Consider the following 7,146-nt stretch of genomic DNA (forward strand, 5'->3'; position numbering starts at 1 on the left):
ATTCGATGGTGTTCTAAATGCTAGGGATATAAAAAAAATGAATAACACAAGATTTTATTTTGTATATTATATTTTATATATTATATTATTTATTTTATTATTTTTAGTTTATCCTCTAGTTAACGAGAGACCTGTGAACAAGTAAGTGAAATACAATCTTATGTGAGTCTTAGAGATTTAATTTACACAGAGCTTGATTCAGCTTAAGGAGGAATTAGTCAGTCCTGGGAAGTAAAGTTGGGACGCTTAACAATCAAGGAGCGTCTTGGGCTGAGTCTAAAAATAGGTGAGTTTTGACACATGAATTGGGGGACAGAGTAATTGAGGCAGAGGAGGTGTCCATGGGAAAGGGCCCCAGGTGTGAAATGACAGGGAATATTTTAAGAGGTGCACTTCTGTGTAACTGAATCATTACATGCCACAAGGGATGAAGAAAGGACATAATGATGAACTCAGAGAGAAGCTAGTTCACAGGTAGCCTAGGAAGCCATACCGAAGGGTCAGAATTTTGTCCTCTATGCCCCACTGACCGATACAGTAGCTACTAGCCACATGGGATTAGAGAGCATTTGAAATGTGGCTAGTGTAACTGAGCAGTTTCGTTAATTTTAATGTATTTAAATTTAAAAATGGATTCAGTTCAGTTACTGGAAAACTTTAAAGTGTGTTTGGAACAATTTGGATGAGCACATGTGCTCTTTCAACTCCATTGTAAATTGCATGAAATCTAAATATAAGTCAAGCCTTTCCTATGAAAATTTAACATCTGGAATTGAGATACGTAAGCATAAAAATATACACCAGATTTCAAAGATTTGGCATGAAAAAGGAATATAAAATATCTTATTAACGACTCTCATATTGGGTACAGGTTGCAATAATATTTTTGGTATATTGAGCTCAGCAACAGTATTCAAATTAATTTTGCTTTTTTTTACTTTCAAATTTTTCTAATACCCACATAAAAAGATTACATATGTGACCCATATTATATTTCCAGTAGACCGTGCTGCAGTGCTGCGTAAGCATTGGGGGAACACTGAAGAATTTTATGTAGGGTAGAAACATGATCAGATTTACATTTAGAGGGACCATTCTGGTAGGAAAGGTAATATGGATAGATCTAAGGGTGGAGAAAGGTACACCGTGGTTGGGAAATGATTGCAATAAAAGCTTCAGGAGTGGAGTAATCAGAGAGATATTATGGAAGGTCAATTTGGAGCAAAAATTTCCTCTCAGTGTTGTTGAAACACACCTCAGTGCGTCCTGCCCACAAAGAGGCTGAACTAGCGTGAAGTCTAAGTATTTTCATTTCTAACTAGTTTCCAGATGTTGCTGCTGTTGCTGGTGATCTGGGGACCTTACGCTGAGAACCTCTCCTCTACAGGACTTGGCTTCCAACAGGATATATGAAGAGAGAGAGAGAGAGAGAAAAGTCTATGAAGACTTGCAGATTCCTGTGATGTCTGTCTGGGTGGGCAAGGCCTAGAAGGACAGAGGCTTGCTTGGGATAAAATGGGATGGGTTTTATTTGGGATTAATTGAGTTTGAAGTCCCTTAGGAACTGCAAGGAGGAGATCTCTCATGGGTGGCTAGATATGTCTAGATCTGGAACTCATGGAAGAGATTGAGTTGAAATTAAAGAGCTGAAGTCATCAGAATTGAGTTGGCAGGTAGAGTCCTAAGCATGAGTGAGATTGCCCAGAGAGGCATGAACAGACCTAAGGGCAGATTCCTATGGCTGAAGTTACGTTTTGATCAAAGTCATCAATGTTTAAGAAAAATAAGATAGGCATGAATATACACTTGTCATTTTTAACTGTACATTCTTGTGTTTGATCACAGTGACCCAGGCTTATGTAACAAATTCATAGGGCTTTAAAATCTGCCTTAAGTTTCCAATCAAAGGTTAGCTGTGCTTCAACACTGACATGACAGATGTTAAAGGAAATCTTTTAGTTTTGATTTTGATCATTAATAAAATAGGCTTGGTTGAGCTGCAGAAATTCTTAAGCTTCAGGGTTTTTCATCTATAAAATTGGGATACGGATACCTTGCCCACAGAGTTTCTAAGGGCAGGGGTAATGTGTGTTAAGCACAGCACCTGTCTGACACTCAGGAGCATCTCAGTATAGGTAATTATCATCCTTGCTGTGAGATCACCTTCCAAGTGAGGCAACTTCACTAACTAAACATTTTTGGATGGAGGCCCACAGAAGACTCATCTCACATGGAATCCCACCCAATGCAAAGAGAGTCATTTATTTTTTGTTTGAAAGACACTTATTTATTTTTTTAAATATAATTTATTTTCAAATTGGTTTCCCTACAACACCCAATAAGAAAGTCAAGAAAGTGGAAGAAAAGTAACCTTTGTATGCACTGGGCAGGCTGGATATATTATCCCATTTAATCTATCATGTAATATCTTTAATTTTTTAATGAGAGAGAGAGAGGCAGGGTGAGAGGGGACAGAGGATCCAAAACAGGCTCTGCACTGATAGCAAGAAGCCCCATGTGGGCCTCGAACTCAGATTCTGAGATCAGAACCTGAGCCAAAGTCAGACGCTGAACTAACTGAGCCATCCTGGCGCCCTCACTGTAATACCTTTAAATAAGCATCCAGTGAATGGCTCCACATGTTTCATAGCACGAGGAAGATGAGCTGGGTCTCTGTGCTCCCAACACAGAGATTGCTGAGGTAATCAAAAGCTGGGTCACTGCAGGTGGCTCATTGTCATTATTCAGAGCAGCAGATGGCTGCTCACAGTCTGACTTGTCTGATGGGCAGGCCAGCCCTGTATAGACAAGTGCAGCCTTTCTTTCGGTCATTTAAACCATTTTCTCCATCACCCTCTTCTGTTTTCATTTTCTTTGGGAGCTGCAGCCCCTCCTTTGATTCGCCTGCTGTTTTCCCTCACACAAAACCCTTGGTCTGAGAGAGAGAGTCTTCCTCACATTACCTTTAATCTGAATATCAATTTCAGGATCTTAACCAGAGAGCCTTGTCTAGTCCAGCTGCTTTGATGGACATGTGGTCTGTCAAGAAGTAAAATAGAGTTTGTGGGGCTTGGCTGAGATCTCTCCAAGCCCTCCTGTACGTTTCTTTCCAGAGAAATCTCACCTCGCCCAGATCCTGGTGTGCTAATGAAATAGATATTCTGTTTTGTTTTTGCTGGGCACCAGCTGAGGTCCAAATGCATTTCCTAATGGTTTGTTTTCCAGCAGGGCCGAACAGAATCAAAGCCACAAACCACCACCAAGGGCCCAAGATGTCTAAATGGACAGGGGAAGCCATTTAAAGTGCTAGAAAAAGAAAATAAAATTGGAGGCTGGTGGGACTCTTTGTTGTTATTTTACTGAGAAGGATGATATTATTTTATACAAGTGTATATCATTAACCAATTATATTATAGCAAGTTATTTACCAAACAATCAGTAACACTAGTCCTGTTTTCTTTAATAAAAACGTATCTATATATCCCCTCATTTAACCAACTCTGTACTTCTTTCCTCCCTCCTAATCTCTACTAGTCTGCCACCAAGAACTTCCACTGTGATCAGCCAACTCATCTATATCTTCAAACACTTCTTCGAGTATTTCCAACACCCACTTGCCTTAGTTGAAACCCAAGGTGACTGTTGCTAGCTTATTCTCTGGTAGTTCAGGATCCAGTGGAAGGATAATGGTCCCCCCTGTTCGCCATAGCTACTTCCAGACAATTATTCCCCTGGCCTCTTATGAGATAAACAAACTAAACCCAGGGGCGCCTGGGTGGCTCGATCAGTTGAGTGTCCGACTTTGGCTCAGGTCATGATCTCACAGTTTGGGCTCTGTGCTGACAGCTCAGAGCCTGGGGCCTGCTTCAGATTCTGTCTCCCTCTGTCTCTGCCCCTCCCTCGTTTACACTCTGTCTCTCTCTCTCAAAAATAAACATTAAAAAAAACTAAACCCAAAAGACACAAGAACACAACAAACGTAGCTCCTTTGAAGCTCATGCTTTCCTACATTACTTCCCTCTCCCTTCCTTAGTTGTCACTTGCCCTCCTTCACCGAAGACCATAGACCTGATTCCAGTCACTGTCTCTTGCAGTCAATGTCATTGAGCTTATTAACTTGTTTATGCAGGTCACCTGCTCACGCAGCGCCTTGCATGTCAACTCATTGACCTTCTCAACTGTCCCTCAACCCACATGTCCAAGATCCTGCCCCAGACATTGTCAAGTACCTGCACCGCTTCCAAAAATCATGAGTTTGCAAATCCAGTGTCTAGGTCTCCTACCCATTAGGCCAACCACTTATTATTTTTTTTTCTTTTGTTCATTTGCCCTCTCTTGACATCACTTACATCTTTATGACTTCAAGTTCATGATTTTTCACCACCATGACTCCTCTGCTGCTATTTCTTTGTTTCACCCTTTTTTTCTTTTCATCACACACATCTTACAAACCTAAGTTTCTATACCAGTGCCTCCGGGAATGGCTAGAGGAAACCACACTATGGAGCACACTGTTGTTGCTCTACATGAATAACTCAATTCAAGTGGGCACACTGTGATGCCTCGGATTCCTTCCCTCTCTCTTCTGTGTGTGTTCCTGGTTAGCTTGATCTCCTATCCTTTCCCCAAATTTCCTATTCTTATTGTTCACTCTATGGCTAAAGTAAAAGTACGGTAGCGCTTCTGCCTTTCCTTGACCGACTCTGTCCATATGCTTGTGTCTGCATCAATCTTTTCTTCCACTCCGAGTTCAACAGAGCAAGTGTCCTCTCCTCTGAAAGGCCAGTCTCTTCATGTGCACCTAGTCTTCTCTCTTCCCAAGGCAATATGGCTTCAACTGCACGTCAGTAACCGCCCCTTCTTAATCAGATCCATTCCATCCACACACAAACATGGTGCAAAAATTTTCGTCTTAAAAACTTCACAAACTAGCAAAACTACTCTGATGATCCCACATCCCTGTGGAACTCCACCGTATTCTCTTGATTCCTCACGCTTACTTCAGAGTAACTATCGTTGCTGCTCTATAAATCCGTGCTTCACTCTTGCACCCACTCTGATCTCGTGTCTCTCCCTTACCACTCCAAGATGGCTCCTCTCAAAGTTCCTGGGGACTTCTGTCCTCATTCGGCTCTGATTGCTTCCGAGGGGTGCAGCACAGCCCTGCCTTTCCAACTCCCAGAGTTGACTGTGATCAAAGGAGAGCTCTTCTTGGCTTTTTCTTTCCTTGGTTTTCCCTATTGAACTGGTGGTCACTCTGCCATTTTGCTTGTATAGTGCAGATGGATGCCAGCCTCCTTTTGTTTTCCACAAAGATGTCATTATTTTCAACAATGTGCTTAGTCATGTAATTTTCCATTCTTTATTCCGAAAAAAGTCAACTCCCTAAGGCAGAACTGTGGTGCTTTTCCTCCTTAGGGCCTGCCTTTCCCACTAGGCAGAACCCCTCTACTACTGCACTGGAGCTGGGTCAGAGACCTTCTTTTCCCAGGATGACATCCTGCTCTACGATCAGGTATAGAAGAAAGGGATGTGGAAACCCTTTGACTTCTCAGCTTGCCCTTTCCAGCAAGAAATTTCTTCTCTGCAAGGGAGCTGGGGTGTAGGCAAGCAGGGCAAGTACCCAGGACTGACCATGCCTGGAGTAGAACTTCCATCCTACCAGTGGATGCCAGATAAGGAAAAGGAGACCCAGTCCTCTCGGTGTCTATCTGGAATAGAATTTCCACAAAATGGAGCTGGGAGATGAGAAACCTCAGCATCCTGCCCCTTCAGAAATCAAACTACAGCCCCAGGCTGGGGTCTAAGGGAGGATGGAGACCCTGGTTGCATATGCCTGAAGTAGAGCTTCCATAACTTGGGGGTAGTGGAGAGGATAATAGAGCAGAACGAGGCTCAAAGGTCTCAGACTTGTGCTGTTCTTAACTGAGATTTTGTAGGTTTTCTTGAAAGAATGTTTCTCCTTTGCTATATGCCATTAGGACACTTTCCAGAGACTTTAAGCGATGGCTAGTCTATTTTTTCATTTTTTTGTTTTTATTATTTATTTTTGATACAGAGAAAGACATAGCATGAGCAGAGGAGAGGCAGAGAGAGAGGGAGACACAGAATCCAAAGCAGGCTCCAGGCTCTGAGCTGTCAGCACAGAGCCCAATACGGGGCTCAAACCTACCAACCACGAGATTATGACCTGAGCCGAAGTTGGATGCTTAACCGACTGAGCCACCAAGCACCCCAAGCAATGGCTATTTTAAATAGCTTTCTCAGTTAAGTTGTTATTTTTCTAGGTAGAAATTCTTCCAAGTTGGGGCGCCTGGGTGGCTCAGTGGGTTAAGCATCCGACTTTGGCTCAGGTCATCATCTCGCGATTCATGGGTTTGAGCCCCACGTTGGGCTCTGTGCTGATGACTCAGAGCCTGGAGCCGGCTTTGGATCCTGTGTCTCCTTCTCTCTCTCTCTCTCTCTCTCTCTGCCCCTCTCCCACTAGTGCTCTGTCTCTCTCTGTATTTCAAAAAATGAATAAATGTTAAAAAAATTTTTTTAAATAAATACTTCCAAGTTTATTATTCCAGAAAATCCCATCTCCTAATTCATCTTTGTATACCTACCACAGTATCTCTGGACATGTTAGCATAAGGGCTAACACACTACCTTCTTTAAAAAAAAAATTACTTACCTGATTAAAAAAAAATCTCACGTTTGCTAACCCAGTTGGAAATATATTTTTTAAGATTCTTGAAAATACTGGTGCTGTTAAGTCCAAGTTCCTCATACGGGAATGTAATGTAGGCTATAATCTTTTTTGCTGGTAACCTCAATCACATGATGGCCTATAGGCTGAATATCTAAAGTAATTTTGGGGGGCTTATAGCCTAACCAACTATCTAACTAGCCCGGATTCAAGTCTCTGTTCTGCTACCTGGTAGCTATGTTACTTAGAACAAGTTATAAAACTCATAGTAGCTACCTAAGAGGAATGTGGTGAGGACAGATGGATTAACGCCTGGGAGGTGGTTGGCTCAGAGTTAGGCACTCACTAAAAGGACGGCACTCCTGTTCATCTTATTAACCCCTGCATGGTGATAGATTGCCACAAGGGGGCATCCAGAGCCAGGTGTAATGAAGCGTGCCAGGGATTAGTTAGGT

This window comes from Crocuta crocuta, unplaced genomic scaffold (assembly GCF_008692635.1).
Source record: "Crocuta crocuta isolate KB4526 unplaced genomic scaffold, BGI_CrCroc_1.0 scaffold144, whole genome shotgun sequence".
NCBI classification, from domain to species: Eukaryota; Metazoa; Chordata; class Mammalia; order Carnivora; family Hyaenidae; genus Crocuta; species Crocuta crocuta.